Source organism: Strongylocentrotus purpuratus, unplaced genomic scaffold, assembly GCF_000002235.5.
Source record: "Strongylocentrotus purpuratus isolate Spur 01 unplaced genomic scaffold, Spur_5.0 spur5_scaffold_4, whole genome shotgun sequence".
Taxonomy (NCBI): Eukaryota; Metazoa; Echinodermata; class Echinoidea; order Camarodonta; family Strongylocentrotidae; genus Strongylocentrotus; species Strongylocentrotus purpuratus.
The window spans coordinates 20,542,009-20,561,637 of NW_022145610.1; positions in this window are offsets into that span (position 1 = coordinate 20,542,009).

Sequence of the window (19,629 nt, forward strand, 5' to 3'; positions counted from 1 at the left end):
TTTGAAAGGGGCGTAGGGGCAAATATTGTGAAAATTTGAATTATCACAACTTTCGGCCGAAATTGTAAGGGCCGGGGTGGTTCAGCATTTTGGAGGAAAATATTATATTTTTTGAATAGGTTAGTTTCCCCACAATGAATGTCCATACATGCCATTAGATGGATCCTGACCCCCATATCCCTTTGAAAGGGGCGTAGGGGCAAATATTGTGATAATTTGAATAAACACCAATTTCAGGCCGAAATGGTAAGGGCCGGGGTGGTTCAGCATTTTGGAGGAAAATATTATATTTTTTGAATAGGCTAGTTTCCCCACAATGAATGTACATACATGCCATTAGATGGATCCTGACCCCCATATCCCTTTGAAAGGGGCGTAGGGGCAAATATTGTGATAATTTGAATAAACACCAATTTCAGGCCGAAATGGTAAGGGCCGGGGTGGTTCAGCATTTTGGAGGAAAATATTATATTTTTTGAATAGGCTAGTTTCCCCACAATGAATGTACATACATGCCATTAGATGGATCCTGACCCCCATATCCCTTTGAAAGGGGCGTAGGGGCAAATATTGTGAAAATTTGAATTATCACAACTTTCGGGCCGAAATTAGAAGGGCCGGGGTGGTTCAGCATTTTGGAGGAAAATATTATATTTTTTTAATAGGTTAGTTTCCCCACAATGAATGTCCATACATGCCATTAGATGGATCCTGACCCCCATATCCCTTTGAAAGGGGCGTAGGGGCAAATATTGTAAAAATTTGAATTATCACAACTTTCGGGCCGAAATTGTAAGGGCCGGGGTGGTTCAGCATTTTGGAGGAAAATATTATATTTTTTGAATAGGCTAGTTTCCCCACAATGAATGTACATACATGCCATTAGATGGATCCTGACCCCCATATCCCTTTGAAAGGGGCGTAGGGGCAAATATTGTAAAAATTTGAATTATCACAACTTTCGGCCGAAATTAGAAGGCCGGGGTGGTTCAGCATTTTGGAGGAAAATATTATTTTTTTTAATAGGTTAGTTTCCCCACAATGAATGTCCATACATGCCATTAGATGGATCCTGACCCCCATATCCCTTTGAAAGGGGCGTAGGGGCAAATATTGTGATAATTTGAATTATCACAACTTTCGGCCAAAATTGTAAGGGCCGGGGTGGTTCAGCATTTTGGAGGAAAATATTATATTTTTTGAATAGGCTAGTTTCCCCACAATGAATGTACATACATGCCATTAGATGGATCCTGACCCCCATATCCCTTTGAAAGGGGCGTAGGGGCAAATATTGTAAAAATTTGAATTATCACAACTTTCGGGCCGAAATTAGAAGGGCCGGGGTGGTTCAGCATTTTGGAGGAAAATATATTTTTTTTTAATAGGCTAGTTTCCCCACAATGAATGTCCATACATGCCATTAGATGGATCCTGACCCCCATATCCCTTTGAAAGGGGCGTAGGGGCAAATATTGTGATAATTTGAATAAACACCAATTTCAGGCCGAAATGGTAAGGGCCGGGGTGGTTCAGCATTTTGGAGGAAAATATTATATTTTTTTAATAGGCTAGTTTCCCCACAATGAATGTACATACATGCCATTAGATGGATCCTGACCCCCATATCCCTTTGAAAGGGGCGTAGGGGCAAATATTGTAAAAATTTGAATTATCACAACTTTCGGGCCGAAATTAGAAGGTCCGGGGTGGTTCAGCATTTTGGAGGAAAATATTATATTTTTTTAATAGGTTAGTTTCCCCACAATGAATGTACATACATGCCATTAGATGGATCCTGACCCCCATATCCCTTTGAAAGGGGCGTAGGGGCAAATATTGTGATAATTTGAATAAACACCAATTTCAGGCCGAAATGGTAAGGGCCGGGGTGGTTCAGCATTTTGGAGGAAAATATTATTTTTTTTAATAGGCTAGTTTCCCCACAATGAATGTCCATACATGCCATTAGATGGATCCTGACCCCCATATCCCTTTGAAAGGGGCGTAGGGGCAAATATTGTGATAATTTGAATAAACACCAATTTCAGGCCGAAATGGTAAGGGCCGGGGTGGTTCAGCATTTTGGAGGAAAATATATATTTTTTTAATAGGCTAGTTTCCCCACAATGAATGTACATACATGCCATTAGATGGATCCTGACCCCCATATCCCTTTGAAAGGGGCGTAGGGGCAAATATTGTAAAAATTTGAATTATCACAACTTTCAGGCCGAAATTAGAAGGGCCGGGGTGGTTCAGCATTTTGGAGGAAAATATTTTTTTTTTAATAGGCTAGTTTCCCCACAATGAATGTACATACATGCCATTAGATGGATCCTGACCCCCATATCCCTTTGAAAGGGGCGTAGGGGCAAATATTGTGATAATTTGAATAAACACCAATTTCAGGCCGAAATGGTAAGGGCCGGGGTGGTTCAGCATTTTGGAGGAAAATATTATATTTTTTGAATAGGCTAGTTTCCCCACAATGAATGTACATACATGCCATTAGATGGATCCTGACCCCCATATCCCTTTGAAAGGGGCGTAGGGGCAAATATTGTGATAATTTGAATAAACACCAATTTCAGGCCAAAATGGTAAGGGCCGGGGTGGTTCAGCATTTTGGAGGAAAATATTATATTTTTTGAATAGGCTAGTTTCCCCACAATGAATGTACATACATGCCATTAGATGGATCCTGACCCCCATATCCCTTTGAAAGGGGCGTAGGGGCAAATATTGTGAAAATTTGAATTATCACAACTTTCGGGCCGAAATTAGAAGGTCCGGGGTGGTTCAGCATTTTGGAGGAAAATATTATATTTTTTTAATAGGTTAGTTTCCCCACAATGAATGTCCATACATGCCATTAGATGGATCCTGACCCCCATATCCCTTTGAAAGGGGCGTAGGGGCAAATATTGTAAAAATTTGAATTATCACAACTTTCGGGCCGAAATTGTAAGGGCCGGGGTGGTTCAGCATTTTGGAGGAAAATATTATATTTTTTGAATAGGCTAGTTTCCCCACAATGAATGTACATACATGCCATTAGATGGATCCTGACCCCCATATCCCTTTGAAAGGGGCGTAGGGGCAAATATTGTAAAAATTTGAATTATCACAACTTTCGGCCGAAATTAGAAGGGCCGGGGTGGTTCAGCATTTTGGAGGAAAATATTATATTTTTTTAATAGGTTAGTTTCCCCACAATGAATGTCCATACATGCCATTAGATGGATCCTGACCCCCATATCCCTTTGAAAGGGGCGTAGGGGCAAATATTGTGATAATTTGAATTATCACAACTTTCGGCCGAAATTGTAAGGGCCGGGGTGGTTCAGCATTTTGGAGGAAAATATTATATTTTTTGAATAGGCTAGTTTCCCCACAATGAATGTACATACATGCCATTAGATGGATCCTGACCCCCATATCCCTTTGAAAGGGGCGTAGGGGCAAATATTGTAAAAATTTGAATTATCACAACTTTCGGGCCGAAATTAGAAGGGCCGGGGTGGTTCAGCATTTTGGAGGAAAATATATATTTTTTTTAATAGGCTAGTTTCCCCACAATGAATGTCCATACATGCCATTAGATGATCCTGACCCCCATATCCCTTTGAAAGGGGCGTAGGGGCAAATATTGTGATAATTTGAATAAACACCAATTTCAGGCCGAAATGGTAAGGGCCGGGGTGGTTCAGCATTTTGGAGGAAAATATTATATTTTTTTAATAGGCTAGTTTCCCCACAATGAATGTACATACATGCCATTAGATGGATCCTGACCCCCATATCCCTTTGAAAGGGGCGTAGGGGCAAATATTGTAAAAATTTGAATTATCACAACTTTCGGGCCGAAATTAGAAGGGCCGGGGTGGTTCAGCATTTTGGAGGAAAATATTATATTTTTTAATAGGCTAGTTTCCCCACAATGAATGTACATACATGCCATTAGATGGATCCTGACCCCCATATCCCTTTGAAAGGGGCGTAGGGGCAAATATTGTGATAATTTGAATAAACACCAATTTCAGGCCGAAATGGTAAGGGCCGGGGTGGTTCAGCATTTTGGAGGAAAATATATATTTTTTTTAATAGGCTAGTTTCCCCACAATGAATGTCCATACATGCCATTAGATGGATCCTGACCCCCATATCCCTTTGAAAGGGGCGTAGGGGCAAATATTGTGATAATTTGAATAAACACAATTTCAGGCCGAAATGGTAAGGGCCGGGGTGGTTCAGCATTTTGGAGGAAAATATATATTTTTTAATAGGCTAGTTTCCCCACAATGAATGTACATACATGCCATTAGATGGATTCTGACCCCCATATCCCTTTGAAAGGGGCGTAGGGGCAAATATTGTAAAAATTTGAATTATCACAACTTTCAGGCCGAAATTAGAAGGGCCGGGGTGGTTCAGCATTTTGGAGGAAAATATTTTTTTTTTAATAGGCTAGTTTCCCCACAATGAATGTCCATACATGCCATTAGATGGATCCTGACCCCCATATCCCTTTGAAAGGGGCGTAGGGGCAAATATTGTAAAAATTTGAATTATCACAACTTTCGGGCCGAAATTGTAAGGGCCGGGGTGGTTCAGCATTTTGGAGGAAAATATTATATTTTTTGAATAGGCTAGTTTCCCCACAATGAATGTACATACATGCCATTAGATGGATCCTGACCCCCATATCCCTTTGAAAGGGGCGTAGGGGCAAATATTGTGATAATTTGAATAAACACCAATTTCAGGCCGAAATGGTAAGGGCCGGGGTGGTTCAGCATTTTGGAGGAAAATATATATTTTTTTTAATAGGCTAGTTTCCCCACAATGAATGTACATACATGCCATTAGATGGATCCTGACCCCCATATCCCTTTGAAAGGGGCGTAGGGGCAAATATTGTGATAATTTGAATAAACACCAATTTCAGGCCAAAATGGTAAGGGCCGGGGTGGTTCAGCATTTTGGAGGAAAATATTATATTTTTTGAATAGGCTAGTTTCCCCACAATGAATGTACATACATGCCATTAGATGGATCCTGACCCCCATATCCCTTTGAAAGGGGCGTAGGGGCAAATATTGTAAAAATTTGAATTATCACAACTTTCGGGCCGAAATTAGAAGGTCCGGGGTGGTTCAGCATTTTGGAGGAAAATATATATTTTTTTAATAGGCTAGTTTCCCCACAATGAATGTCCATACATGCCATTAGATGATCCTGACCCCCATATCCCTTTGAAAGGGGCGTAGGGGCAAATATTGTGATAATTTGAATAAACACCAATTTCAGGCCGAAATGGTAAGGGCCGGGGTGGTTCAGCATTTTGGAGGAAAATATTATATTTTTTTAATAGGCTAGTTTCCCCACAATGAATGTACATACATGCCATTAGATGGATCCTGACCCCCATATCCCTTTGAAAGGGGCGTAGGGGCAAATATTGTAAAAATTTGAATTATCACAACTTTCGGCCGAAATTAGAAGGGCCGGGGTGGTTCAGCATTTTGGAGGAAAATATTATATTTTTTTAATAGGTTAGTTTCCCCACAATGAATGTACATACATGCCATTAGATGGATCCTGACCCCCATATCCCTTTGAAAGGGGCGTAGGGGCAAATATTGTAAAAATTTGAATTATCACAACTTTCGGGCCGAAATTAGAAGGTCCGGGGTGGTTCAGCATTTTGGAGGAAAATATTATATTTTTTTAATAGGTTAGTTTCCCCACAATGAATGTCCATACATGCCATTAGATGGATCCTGACCCCCATATCCCTTTGAAAGGGGCGTAGGGGCAAATATTGTAAAAATTTGAATTATCACAACTTTCGGGCCGAAATTGTAAGGGCCGGGGTGGTTCAGCATTTTGGAGGAAAAAATTATATTTTTGAATAGGCTAGTTTCCCCACAATGAATGTACATACATGCCATTAGATGGATCCTGACCCCCATATCCCTTTGAAAGGGGCGTAGGGGCAAATATTGTGATAATTTGAATAAACACCAATTTCAGGCCGAAATGGTAAGGGCCGGGGTGGTTCAGCATTTTGGAGGAAAATATTATATTTTTTTAATAGGCTAGTTTCCCCACAATGAATGTACATACATGCCATTAGATGGATCCTGACCCCCATATCCCTTTGAAAGGGGCGTAGGGGCAAATATTGTAAAAATTTGAATTATCACAACTTTCGGGCCGAAATTAGAAGGTCCGGGGTGGTTCAGCATTTTGGAGGAAAATATTATTTTTTTTAATAGGCTAGTTTCCCCACAATGAATGTCCATACATGCCATTAGATGGATCCTGACCCCCATATCCCTTTGAAAGGGGCGTAGGGGCAAATATTGTGATAATTTGAATTATCACAACTTTCGGCCGAAATTGTAAGGGCCGGGGTGGTTCAGCATTTTGGAGGAAAATATTATATTTTTTTAATAGGTTAGTTTCCCCACAATGAATGTCCATACATGCCATTAGATGGATCCTGACCCCCATATCCCTTTGAAAGGGGCGTAGGGGCAAATATTGTGATAATTTGAATTATCACAACTTTTGGCCGAAATTGTAAGGGCCGGGGTGGTTCAGCATTTTGGAGGAAAATATTATTTTTTTTGAATAGGTTAGTTTCCCCACAATGAATGTACATACATGCCATTAGATGGATCCTGACCCCCATATCCCTTTGAAAGGGGCGTAGGGGCAAATATTGTGATAATTTGAATAAACACCAATTTCAGGCCGAAATGGTAAGGGCCGGGGTGGTTCAGCATTTTGGAGGAAAATATTATATTTTTTGAATAGGCTAGTTTCCCCACAATGAATGTACATACATGCCATTAGATGGATCCTGACCCCCATATCCCTTTGAAAGGGGCGTAGGGGCAAATATTGTGAAAATTTGAATTATCACAACTTTCGGGCCGAAATTGTAAGGGCCGGGGTGGTTCAGCATTTTGGAGGAAAATATTATATTTTTTGAATAGGCTAGTTTCCCCACAATGAATGTACATACATGCCATTAGATGGATCCTGACCCCCATATCCCTTTGAAAGGGGCGTAGGGGCAAATATTGTGATAATTTGAATAAACACAAATTTCAGGCCGAAATGGTAAGGGCCGGGGTGGTTCAGCATTTTGGAGGAAAATATTATATTTTTTGAATAGGCTAGTTTCCCCACAATGAATGTACATACATGCCATTAGATGGATCCTGACCCCCATATCCCTTTGAAAGGGGCGTAGGGGCAAATATTGTGATAATTTGAATAAACACCAATTTCAGGCCGAAATGGTAAGGGCCGGGGTGGTTCAGCATTTTGGAGGAAAATATTATATTTTTTTAATAGGCTAGTTTCCCCACAATGAATGTACATACATGCCATTAGATGGATCCTGACCCCCATATCCCTTTGAAAGGGGCGTAGGGGCAAATATTGTAAAAATTTGAATTATCACAACTTTCGGGCCGAAATTAGAAGGTCCGGGGTGGTTCAGCATTTTGGAGGAAAATATTATATTTTTTTAATAGGTTAGTTTCCCCACAATGAATGTCCATACATGCCATTAGATGGATCTTGACCCCCATATCCCTTTGAAAGGGGCGTAGGGGCAAATATTGTGATAATTTGAATTATCACAACTTTCGGCCGAAATTGTAAGGGCCGGGGTGGTTCAGCATTTTGGAGGAAAAAATTATATTTTTGAATAGGCTAGTTTCCCCACAATGAATGTACATACATGCCATTAGATGGATCTTGACCCCCATATCCCTTTGAAAGGGGCGTAGGGGCAAATATTGTGATAATTTGAATAAACACCAATTTCAGGCCAAAATGGTAAGGGCCGGGGTGGTTCAGCATTTTGGAGGAAAATATTATATTTTTTGAATAGGCTAGTTTCCCCACAATGAATGTACATACATGCCATTAGATGGATCCTGACCCCCATATCCCTTTGAAAGGGGCGTAGGGGCAAATATTGTAAAAATTTGAATTATCACAACTTTCGGGCCGAAATTAGAAGGTCCGGGGTGGTTCAGCATTTTGGAGGAAAATATATATTTTTTTTAATAGGTTAGTTTCCCCACAATGAATGTCCATACATGCCATTAGATGATCCTGACCCCCATATCCCTTTGAAAGGGGCGTAGGGGCAAATATTGTGATAATTTGAATAAACACCAATTTCAGGCCGAAATGGTAAGGGCCGGGGTGGTTCAGCATTTTGGAGGAAAATATTATATTTTTTGAATAGGCTAGTTTCCCCACAATGAATGTACATACATGCCATTAGATGGATCTGACCCCCATATCCCTTTGAAAGGGGCGTAGGGGCAAATATTGTAAAAATTTGAATTATCACAACTTTCGGGCCGAAATTGTAAGGGCCGGGGTGGTTCAGCATTTTGGAGGAAAATATTATATTTTTTGAATAGGCTAGTTTCCCCACAATGAATGTACATACATGCCATTAGATGGATCCTGACCCCCATATCCCTTTGAAAGGGGCGTAGGGGCAAATATTGTAAAAATTTGAATTATCACAACTTTCGGGCCGAAATTAGAAGGTCCGGGGTGGTTCAGCATTTTGGAGGAAAATATTATTTTTTTTAATAGGTTAGTTTCCCCACAATGAATGTCCATACATGCCATTAGATGGATCCTGACCCCCATATCCCTTTGAAAGGGGCGTAGGGGCAAATATTGTGATAATTTGAATTATCACAACTTTCGGCCGAAATTGTAAGGGCCGGGGTGGTTCAGCATTTTGGAGGAAAATATTATATTTTTTTGATAGGCTAGTTTCCCCACAATGAATGTACATACATGCCATTAGATGGATCCTGACCCCCATATCCCTTTGAAAGGGGCGTGATAAAAAATTTGATTTTTAAATCGGTTTCCCGATTATTTTTTTTCCCGATTTTATCCTGATTTTCCGAAAATATTATTTTTTTTCTTCCCTATTTTGCCCTATTTTTTCCCCATTTTTTTTCCCAATTTTCTTAATCGAAAAGGGGGGAATATTGTTAAATGCCATTTTTTCCCCGCGAATCCTCTCTTCTTTTTTTTTCAAGGGGGTGTAGTTGAGGGAAAACAAAAAACCATTTTTTTTTAGTGCCCCCCATACCCTTTGAAAGGGGCGTAGGGGCAAATATTGTGATAATTTGAATAAACACCAATTTCAGGCCGAAATGGTAAGGGCCGGGGTGGTTCAGCATTTTGGAGGAAAATATTATATTTTTTGAATAGGCTAGTTTCCCCACAATGAATGTACATACATGCCATTAGATGGATCCTGACCCCCATATCCCTTTGAAAGGGGCGTAGGGGCAAATATTGTGATAATTTGAATAAACACCAATTTCAGGCCGAAATGGTAAGGGCCGGGGTGGTTCAGCATTTTGGAGGAAAATATTATATTTTTTGAATAGGCTAGTTTCCCCACAATGAATGTACATACATGCCATTAGATGGATCCTGACCCCCATATCCCTTTGAAAGGGGCGTAGGGGCAAATATTGTGATAATTTGAATAAACACCAATTTCAGGCCGAAATGGTAAGGGCCGGGGTGGTTCAGCATTTTGGAGGAAAATATTATATTTTTTGAATAGGTTAGTTTCCCCACAATGAATGTACATACATGCCATTAGATGGATCCTGACCCCCATATCCCTTTGAAAGGGGCGTAGGGGCAAATATTGTGATAATTTGAATAAACACCAATTTCAGGCCGAAATGGTAAGGGCCGGGGTGGTTCAGCATTTTGGAGGAAAATATTATATTTTTTGAATAGGCTAGTTTCCCCACAATGAATGTACATACATGCCATTAGATGGATCCTGACCCCCATATCCCTTTGAAAGGGGCGTAGGGGCAAATATTGTGATAATTTGAATAAACACCAATTTCAGGCCGAAATGGTAAGGGCCGGGGTGGTTCAGCATTTTGGAGGAAAATATTATTTTTTTTGAATAGGCTAGTTTCCCCACAATGAATGTACATACATGCCATTAGATGGATCCTGACCCCCATATCCCTTTGAAAGGGGCGTAGGGGCAAATATTGTAAAAATTTGAATTATCACAACTTTCGGGCCGAAATTAGAAGGTCCGGGGTGGTTCAGCATTTTGGAGGAAAATATTATTTTTTTTAATAGGTTAGTTTCCCCACAATGAATGTCCATACATGCCATTAGATGGATCCTGACCCCCATATCCCTTTGAAAGGGGCGTAGGGGCAAATATTGTAAAAATTTGAATTATCACAACTTTCGGGCCGAAATTAGAAGGCCGGGGTGGTTCAGCATTTTGGAGGAAAATATTATATTTTTTTAATAGGTTAGTTTCCCCACAATGAATGTCCATACATGCCATTAGATGGATCCTGACCCCCATATCCCTTTGAAAGGGGCGTAGGGGCAAATATTGTGATAATTTGAATTATCACAACTTTCGTGCCGAAATTGTAAGGGCCGGGGTGGTTCAGCATTTTGGAGGAAAATATTATATTTTTTGAATAGGTTAGTTTCCCCACAATGAATGTCCATACATGCCATTAGATGGATCCTGACCCCCATATCCCTTTGAAAGGGGCGTAGGGGCAAATATTGTGATAATTTGAATAAACACCAATTTCAGGCCGAAATGGTAAGGGCCGGGGTGGTTCAGCATTTTGGAGGAAAATATTATATTTTTTGAATAGGCTAGTTTCCCCACAATGAATGTACATACATGCCATTAGATGGATCTGACCCCCATATCCCTTTGAAAGGGGCGTAGGGGCAAATATTGTGATAATTTGAATAAACACCAATTTCAGGCCAAAATGGTAAGGGCCGGGGTGGTTCAGCATTTTGGAGGAAAATATTATATTTTTTGAATAGGCTAGTTTCCCCACAATGAATGTACATACATGCCATTAGATGGATCCTGACCCCCATATCCCTTTGAAAGGGGGGGGGCAAATATTGTAAAAATTTGAATTATCACAACTTTCGGGCCGAAATTAGAAGGTCCGGGGTGGTTCAGCATTTTGGAGGAAAATATTATATTTTTTTAATAGGTTAGTTTCCCCACAATGAATGTCCATACATGCCATTAGATGGATCCTGACCCCCATATCCCTTTGAAAGGGGCGTAGGGGCAAATATTGTAAAAATTTGAATTATCACAACTTTCGGGCCGAAATTGTAAGGGCCGGGGTGGTTCAGCATTTTGGAGGAAAATATTATATTTTTTGATAGGCTAGTTTCCCCACAATGAATGTACATACATGCCATTAGATGGATCCTGACCCCCATATCCCTTTGAAAGGGGCGTAGGGGCAAATATTGTGATAATTTGAATAAACACCAATTTCAGGCCGAAATGGTAAGGGCCGGGGTGGTTCAGCATTTTGGAGGAAAATATTATATTTTTTGAATAGGCTAGTTTCCCCACAATGAATGTACATACATGCCATTAGATGGATCCTGACCCCCATATCCCTTTGAAAGGGGCGTAGGGGCAAATATTGTAAAAATTTGAATTATCACAACTTTCGGCCGAAATTAGAAGGTCCGGGGTGGTTCAGCATTTTGGAGGAAAATATTATTTTTTTTAATAGGTTAGTTTCCCCACAATGAATGTCCATACATGCCATTAGATGGATCCTGACCCCCATATCCCTTTGAAAGGGGCGTAGGGGCAAATATTGTGATAATTTGAATTATCACAACTTTCGTGCCGAAATTGTAAGGGCCGGGGTGGTTCAGCATTTTGGAGGAAAATATTATATTTTTTAATAGGTTAGTTTCCCCACAATGAATGTCCATACATGCCATTAGATGGATCCTGACCCCCATATCCCTTTGAAAGGGGCGTAGGGGCAAATATTGTGATAATTTGAATTATCACAACTTTGGCCGAAATTGTAAGGGCCGGGGTGGTTCAGCATTTTGGAGGAAAATATTATTTTTTTTGAATAGGTTAGTTTCCCCAAAATGAATGTACATACATGCCATTAAAGGGGCGTAGGGGCAAATATTGTGATAATTTGAATAAACACCAATTTCAGGCCGAAATGGTAAGGGCCGGGGTGGTTCAGCATTTTGGAGGAAAAATATTATTTTTTGAATAGGCTAGTTTCCCCACAATGAATGTACATACATGCCATTAGATGGATCCTGACCCCCATATCCCTTTGAAAGGGGCGTAGGGGCAAATATTGTGATAATTTGAATAAACACCAATTTCAGGCCGAAATGGTAAGGGCCGGGGTGGTTCAGCATTTTGGAGGAAAATATTATATTTTTTGAATAGGCTAGTTTCCCCACAATGAATGTACATACATGCCATTAGATGGATCCTGACCCCCATATCCCTTTGAAAGGGGCGTAGGGGCAAATATTGTAAAAATTTGAATTATCACAACTTTCGGGCCGAAATTAGAAGGTCCGGGGTGGTTCAGCATTTTGGAGGAAAATATTATATTTTTTTAATAGGTTAGTTTCCCCACAATGAATGTACATACATGCCATTAGATGGATCCTGACCCCCATATCCCTTTGAAAGGGGCGTAGGGGCAAATATTGTAAAAATTTGAATTATCACAACTTTCGGGCCGAAATTAGAAGGTCCGGGGTGGTTCAGCATTTTGGAGGAAAATATTATATTTTTTTAATAGGTTAGTTTCCCCACAATGAATGTCCATACATGCCATTAGATGGATCTGACCCCCATATCCCTTTGAAAGGGGCGTAGGGGCAAATATTGTAAAAATTTGAATTATCACAACTTTCGGGCCGAAATTGTAAGGGCCGGGGTGGTTCAGCATTTTGGAGGAAAAAATTATATTTTTTGAATAGGCTAGTTTCCCCACAATGAATGTACATACATGCCATTAGATGAATCCTGACCCCCATATCCCTTTGAAAGGGGCGTAGGGGCAAATATTGTGATAATTTGAATAAACACCAATTTCAGGCCGAAATGGTAAGGGCCGGGGTGGTTCAGCATTTTGGAGGAAAATATTATATTTTTTGAATAGGCTAGTTTCCCCACAATGAATGTACATACATGCCATTAGATGGATCCTGACCCCCATATCCCTTTGAAAGGGGCGTAGGGGCAAATATTGTAAAAATTTGAATTATCACAACTTTCGGCCGAAATTAGAAGGTCCGGGGTGGTTCAGCATTTTGGAGGAAAATATTATATTTTTTTAATAGGTTAGTTTCCCCACAATGAATGTCCATACATGCCATTAGATGGATCCTGACCCCCATATCCCTTTGAAAGGGGCGTAGGGGCAAATATTGTGATAATTTGAATTATCACAACTTTCGGCCGAAATTGTAAGGGCCGGGGTGGTTCAGCATTTTGGAGGAAAATATTATATTTTTTAATAGGTTAGTTTCCCCACAATGAATGTCCATACATGCCATTAGATGGATCTTGACCCCCATATCCCTTTGAAAGGGGCGTAGGGGCAAATATTGTGATAATTTGAATTATCACAACTTTCGGCCGAAATGTAAGGGCCGGGGTGGTTCAGCATTTTGGAGGAAAATATTTTTTTTTTTGAATAGGTTAGTTTCCCCACAATGAATGTACATACATGCCATTAGATGATCCTGACCCCCATATCCCTTTGAAAGGGGCGTAGGGGCAAATATTGTGATAATTTGAATAAACACCAATTTCAGGCCGAAATGGTAAGGGCCGGGGTGGTTCAGCATTTTGGAGGAAAAAATTATATTTTTTGAATAGGCTAGTTTCCCCACAATGAATGTACATACATGCCATTAGATGGATCCTGACCCCCATATCCCTTTGAAAGGGGCGTAGGGGCAAATATTGTGATAATTTGAATAAACACCAATTTCAGGCCAAAATGGTAAGGGCCGGGGTGGTTCAGCATTTTGGAGGAAAATATTATATTTTTTGAATAGGCTAGTTTCCCCACAATGAATGTACATACATGCCATTAGATGGATCCTGACCCCCATATCCCTTTGAAAGGGGCGTAGGGGCAAATATTGTAAAAATTTGAATTATCACAACTTTCGGGCCGAAATTAGAAGGTCCGGGGTGGTTCAGCATTTTGGAGGAAAATATTATATTTTTTTAATAGGCTAGTTTCCCCACAATGAATGTCCATACATGCCATTAGATGGATCCTGACCCCCATATCCCTTTGAAAGGGGCGTAGGGGCAAATATTGTGATAATTTGAATTATCACAACTTTCGGCCGAAAATGTAAGGGCCGGGGTGGTTCAGCATTTTGGAGGAAAAAATTATATTTTTTTAATAGGTTAGTTTCCCCACAATGAATGTCCATACATGCCATTAGATGGATCCTGACCCCCATATCCCTTTGAAAGGGGCGTAGGGGCAAATATTGTGATAATTTGAATTATCACAACTTTCGGGCCGAAATTGTAAGGGCCGGGGTGGTTCAGCATTTTGGAGGAAAATATTATTTTTTTGAATAGGTTAGTTTCCCCACAATGAATGTACATACATGCCATTAGATGATCCTGACCCCCATATCCCTTTGAAAGGGGCGTAGGGGCAAATATTGTGATAATTTGAATATAACACCAATTTCAGGCCGAAATGGTAAGGGCCGGGGTGGTTCAGCATTTTGGAGGAAAATATTATATTTTTTGAATAGGCTAGTTTCCCCACAATGAATGTACATACATGCCATTAGATGGATCCTGACCCCCATATCCCTTTGAAAGGGGCGTAGGGGCAAATATTGTGATAATTTGAATAAACACCAATTTCAGGCCGAAATGGTAAGGGCCGGGGTGGTTCAGCATTTTGGAGGAAAATATATATATTTTTTAATAGGCTAGTTTCCCCACAATGAATGTACATACATGCCATTAGATGGATCCTGACCCCCATATCCCTTTGAAAGGGGCGTAGGGGCAAATATTGTAAAATTTGAATTATCACAACTTTCGGGCCGAAATTAGAAGGGCCGGGGTGGTTCAGCATTTTGGAGGAAAATATTATATTTTTTTTAATAGGTTAGTTTCCCCACAATGAATGTCCATACATGCCATTAGATGGATCTTGACCCCCATATCCCTTTGAAAGGGGCGTAGGGGCAAATATTGTGATAATTTGAATTATCACAACTTTCGTGCCGAAATGGTAAGGGCCGGGGTGGTTCAGCATTTTGGAGGAAAATATTTTTTTTTTGAATAGGTAGTTTCCCCACAATGAATGTCCATACATGCCATTAGATGATCCTGACCCCCATATCCCTTTGAAAGGGGCGTAGGGGCAAATATTGTGATAATTTGAATAAACACCAATTTCAGGCCGAAATGGTAAGGGCCGGGGTGGTTCAGCATTTTGGAGGAAAATATTATATTTTTTTAATAGGCTAGTTTCCCCACAATGAATGTACATACATGCCATTAGATGGATCCTGACCCCCATATCCCTTTGAAAGGGGCGTAGGGGCAAATATTGTAAAAATTTGAATTATCACAACTTTCGGGCCGAAATTAGAAGGGCCGGGGTGGTTCAGCATTTTGGAGGAAAATATTATATTTTTTAATAGGTTAGTTTCCCCACAATGAATGTCCATACATGCCATTAGATGGATCTGACCCCCATATCCCTTTGAAAGGGGCGTAGGGGCAAATATTGTGATAATTTGAATTATCACAACTTTCGGCCGAAATGTAAGGGCCGGGGTGGTTCAGCATTTTGGAGGAAAATATTATTTTTTTGAATAGGTTAGTTTCCCCACAATGAATGTACATACATGCCATTAGATGGATCCTGACCCCCATATCCCTTTGAAAGGGGCGTAGGGGCAAATATTGTGATAATTTGAATAAACACAATTTCAGGCCGAAATGGTAAGGGCCGGGGTGGTTCAGCATTTTGGAGGAAAATATATATTTTTTTTAATAGGCTAGTTTCCCCACAATGAATGTACCTACATGCCATTAGATGGATCCTGACCCCCATATCCCTTTGAAAGGGGCGTAGGGCAAATATTGTAAAAATTTGAATTATCACAACTTTCGGGCCGAAATTGTAAGGGCCGGGGTGGTTCAGCATTTTGAAGGAAAATATTATATTTTTTAATAGGCTAGTTTCCCCACAATGAATGTACATACATGCCATTAGATGGATCCTGACCCCCATATCCCTTTGAAAGGGGCGTAGGGGCAAATATTGTGATAATTTGAATAAACACCAATTTCAGGCCGAAATGGTAAGGGCCGGGGTGGTTCAGCATTTTGGAGGAAAATATTATATTTTTTTAATAGGCTAGTTTCCCCACAATGAATGTACATACATGCCATTAGATGGATCCTGACCCCCATATCCCTTTGAAAGGGGCGTAGGGGCAAATATTGTGATAATTTGAATAAACACCAATTTCAGGCCGAAATGGTAAGGGCCGGGGTGGTTCAGCATTTTGGAGGAAAATATTATATTTTTTAATAGGTTAGTTTCCCCACAATGAATGTACATACATGCCATTAGATGGATCCTGACCCCCATATCCCTTTGAAAGGGGCGTAGGGGCAAATATTGTGAAAATTTGAATTATCACAACTTTCGGGCCGAAATTGTAAGGGCCGGGGTGGTTCAGCATTTTGGAGGAAAATATTATATTTTTTTAATAGGTTAGTTTCCCCACAATGAATGTCCATACATGCCATTAGATGGATCTTGACCCCCATATCCCTTTGAAAGGGGCGTAGGGGCAAATATTGTGATAATTTGAATTATCACAACTTTCGGCCGAAATTGTAAGGGCCGGGGTGGTTCAGCATTTTGGAGGAAAATATTTTTTTTTTTGAATAGGTTAGTTTCCCCACAATGAATGTACATACATGCCATTAGATGGATCCTGACCCCCATATCCCTTTGAAAGGGGCGTAGGGGCAAATATTGTGATAATTTGAATAAACACCAATTTCAGGCCGAAATGGTAAGGGCCGGGGTGGTTCAGCATTTTGGAGGAAAATATATATTTTTTTTAATAGGCTAGTTTCCCCACAATGAATGTACATACATGCCATTAGATGGATCCTGACCCCCATATCCCTTTGAAAGGGGCGTAGGGGCAAATATTGTAAAAATTTGAATTATCACAACTTTCGGGCCGAAATTGTAAGGGCCGGGGTGGTTCAGCATTTTGAAGGAAAAAATTATATTTTTTGATAGGCTAGTTTCCCCACAATGAATGTACATACATGCCATTAGATGGATCCTGACCCCCATATCCCTTTGAAAGGGGCGTAGGGGCAAATATTGTGATATTTGAATAAACACCAATTTCAGGCCGAAATGGTAAGGGCCGGGGTGGTTCAGCATTTTGGAGGAAAATATTATATTTTTTTAATAGGCTAGTTTCCCCACAATGAATGTACATACATGCCATTAGATGGATCCTGACCCCCATATCCCTTTGAAAGGGGCGTAGGGGCAAATATTGTGATAATTTGAATAATAAACACCAATTTCAGGCCGAAATGGTAAGGGCCGGGGTGGTTCAGCATTTTGGAGGAAAATATTATATTTTTTTAATAGGCTAGTTTCCCCACAATGAATGTACATACATGCCATTAGATGGATTCTGACCCCCATATCCCTTTGAAAGGGCGTAGGGGCAAATATTGTAAAAATTTGAATTATCACAACTTTCGGGCCGAAATTGTAAGGGCCGGGGTGGTTCAGCATTTTGAGGAAAAATATTATATTTTTGAATAGGCTAGTTCCCCACAATGAATGTACATACATGCCATTAGATGGATCCTGACCCCCATATCCCTTTGAAAGGGGCGTAGGGGCAAATATTGTGATAATTTGAATAAACACCAATTTCAGGCCGAAATGGTAAGGGCCGGGGTGGTTCAGCATTTTGGAGGAAAATATTATATTTTTTGAATAGGCTAGTTTCCCCACAATGAATGTACATACATGCCATTAGATGGATCCTGACCCCCATATCCCTTTGAAAGGGGCGTAGGGGCAAATATTGTGAAAATTTGAATTATCACAAATTTCGGCCGAAATTAGAAGGGCCGGGGTGGTTCAGCATTTTGGAGGAAAATATTATATTTTTTAATAGGCTAGTTTCCCACAATGAATGTACATACATGCCATTAGATGGATCCTGACCCCCATATCCCTTTGAAAGGGGCGTAGGGGCAAATATTGTGAAAATTTGAATTATCACAACTTTCGGCCGAAATTGTAAGGGCCGGGGTGGTTCAGCATTTTGGAGGAAAATATTATATTTTTTTGAATAGGTTAGTTTCCCCACAATGAATGTACATACATGCCATTAGATGATCTGACCCCCATATCCCTTTGAAAGGGGCGTAGGGGCAAATATTGTGATAATTTGAATAAACACCAATTTCAGGCCGAAATGGTAAGGGCCGGGGTGGTTCAGCATTTTGGAGGAAATATATATTTTTTTGAATAGGCTAGTTTCCCACAATGAATGTACATACATGCCATTAGATGGATCTTGACCCCCATATCCCTTTGAAAGGGGGCGTGGGGCAAATATTGTGATAATTTGAATAAACACAATTTCAGGCCGAAATGGTAAGGGCCGGGGTGGTTCAGCATTTTGGAGGAAAATATTATATTTTTTGAATAGGCTAGTTTCCCACAATGAATGTACATACATGCCATTAGATGGATCCTGACCCCCATATCCCTTTGAAAGGGGGGTAGGGGCAAATATTGTAAAAATTTGAATTATCACAACTTTCGGGCCGAAATTAGAAGGGCCGGGGTGGTTCAGCATTTTGGAGGAAAATATTATATTTTTTAATAGGTTAGTTTCCCCACAATGAATGTCCATACATGCCATTAGATGGATTCTGACCCCCATATCCCTTTGAAAGGGGCGTAGGGGCAAATATTGTAAAAATTTGAATTATCACAACTTTCGGGCCGAAAATGTAAGGGCGGGGTGGTTCAGCATTTTGAGGAAAAATTATTTTTTAATAGGCTAGTTTCCCCACAATGAATGTACATACATGCCATTAGATGGATCCTGACCCCCATATCCCTTTGAAAGGGGCGTAGGGGCAAATATTGTGATAATGAATTGAATAAACACCAATTTCAGGCCAAAATGGTAAGGGCCGGGGTGGTTCAGCATTTTGGAGGAAAATATTATATTTTTTGAATAGGCTAGTTTCCCCACAATGAATGTACATACATGCCATTAGATGGATCCTGACCCCCATATCCCTTTGAAAGGGGCGTAGGGGCAAATATTGTAAAAATTTGAATTATCACAACTTTCGGCCGAAATTAGAAGGCCGGGGTGGTTCAGCATTTTGGAGGAAAATATTATATTTTTTTAATAGGTTAGTTTCCCCACAATGAATGTCCATACATGCCATTAGATGGATCCTGACCCCCATATCCCTTTGAAAGGGGCGTAGGGCAAATATTGTGATAATTTGAATTATCACAACTTTCGGCCAAATTGTAAGGGCCGGGGTGGTTCAGCATTTTGGAGGAAAATATTATATTTTTTTAATAGGTTAGTTTCCCCACAATGAATGTCCATACATGCCATTAGATGGATCTTGACCCCCATATC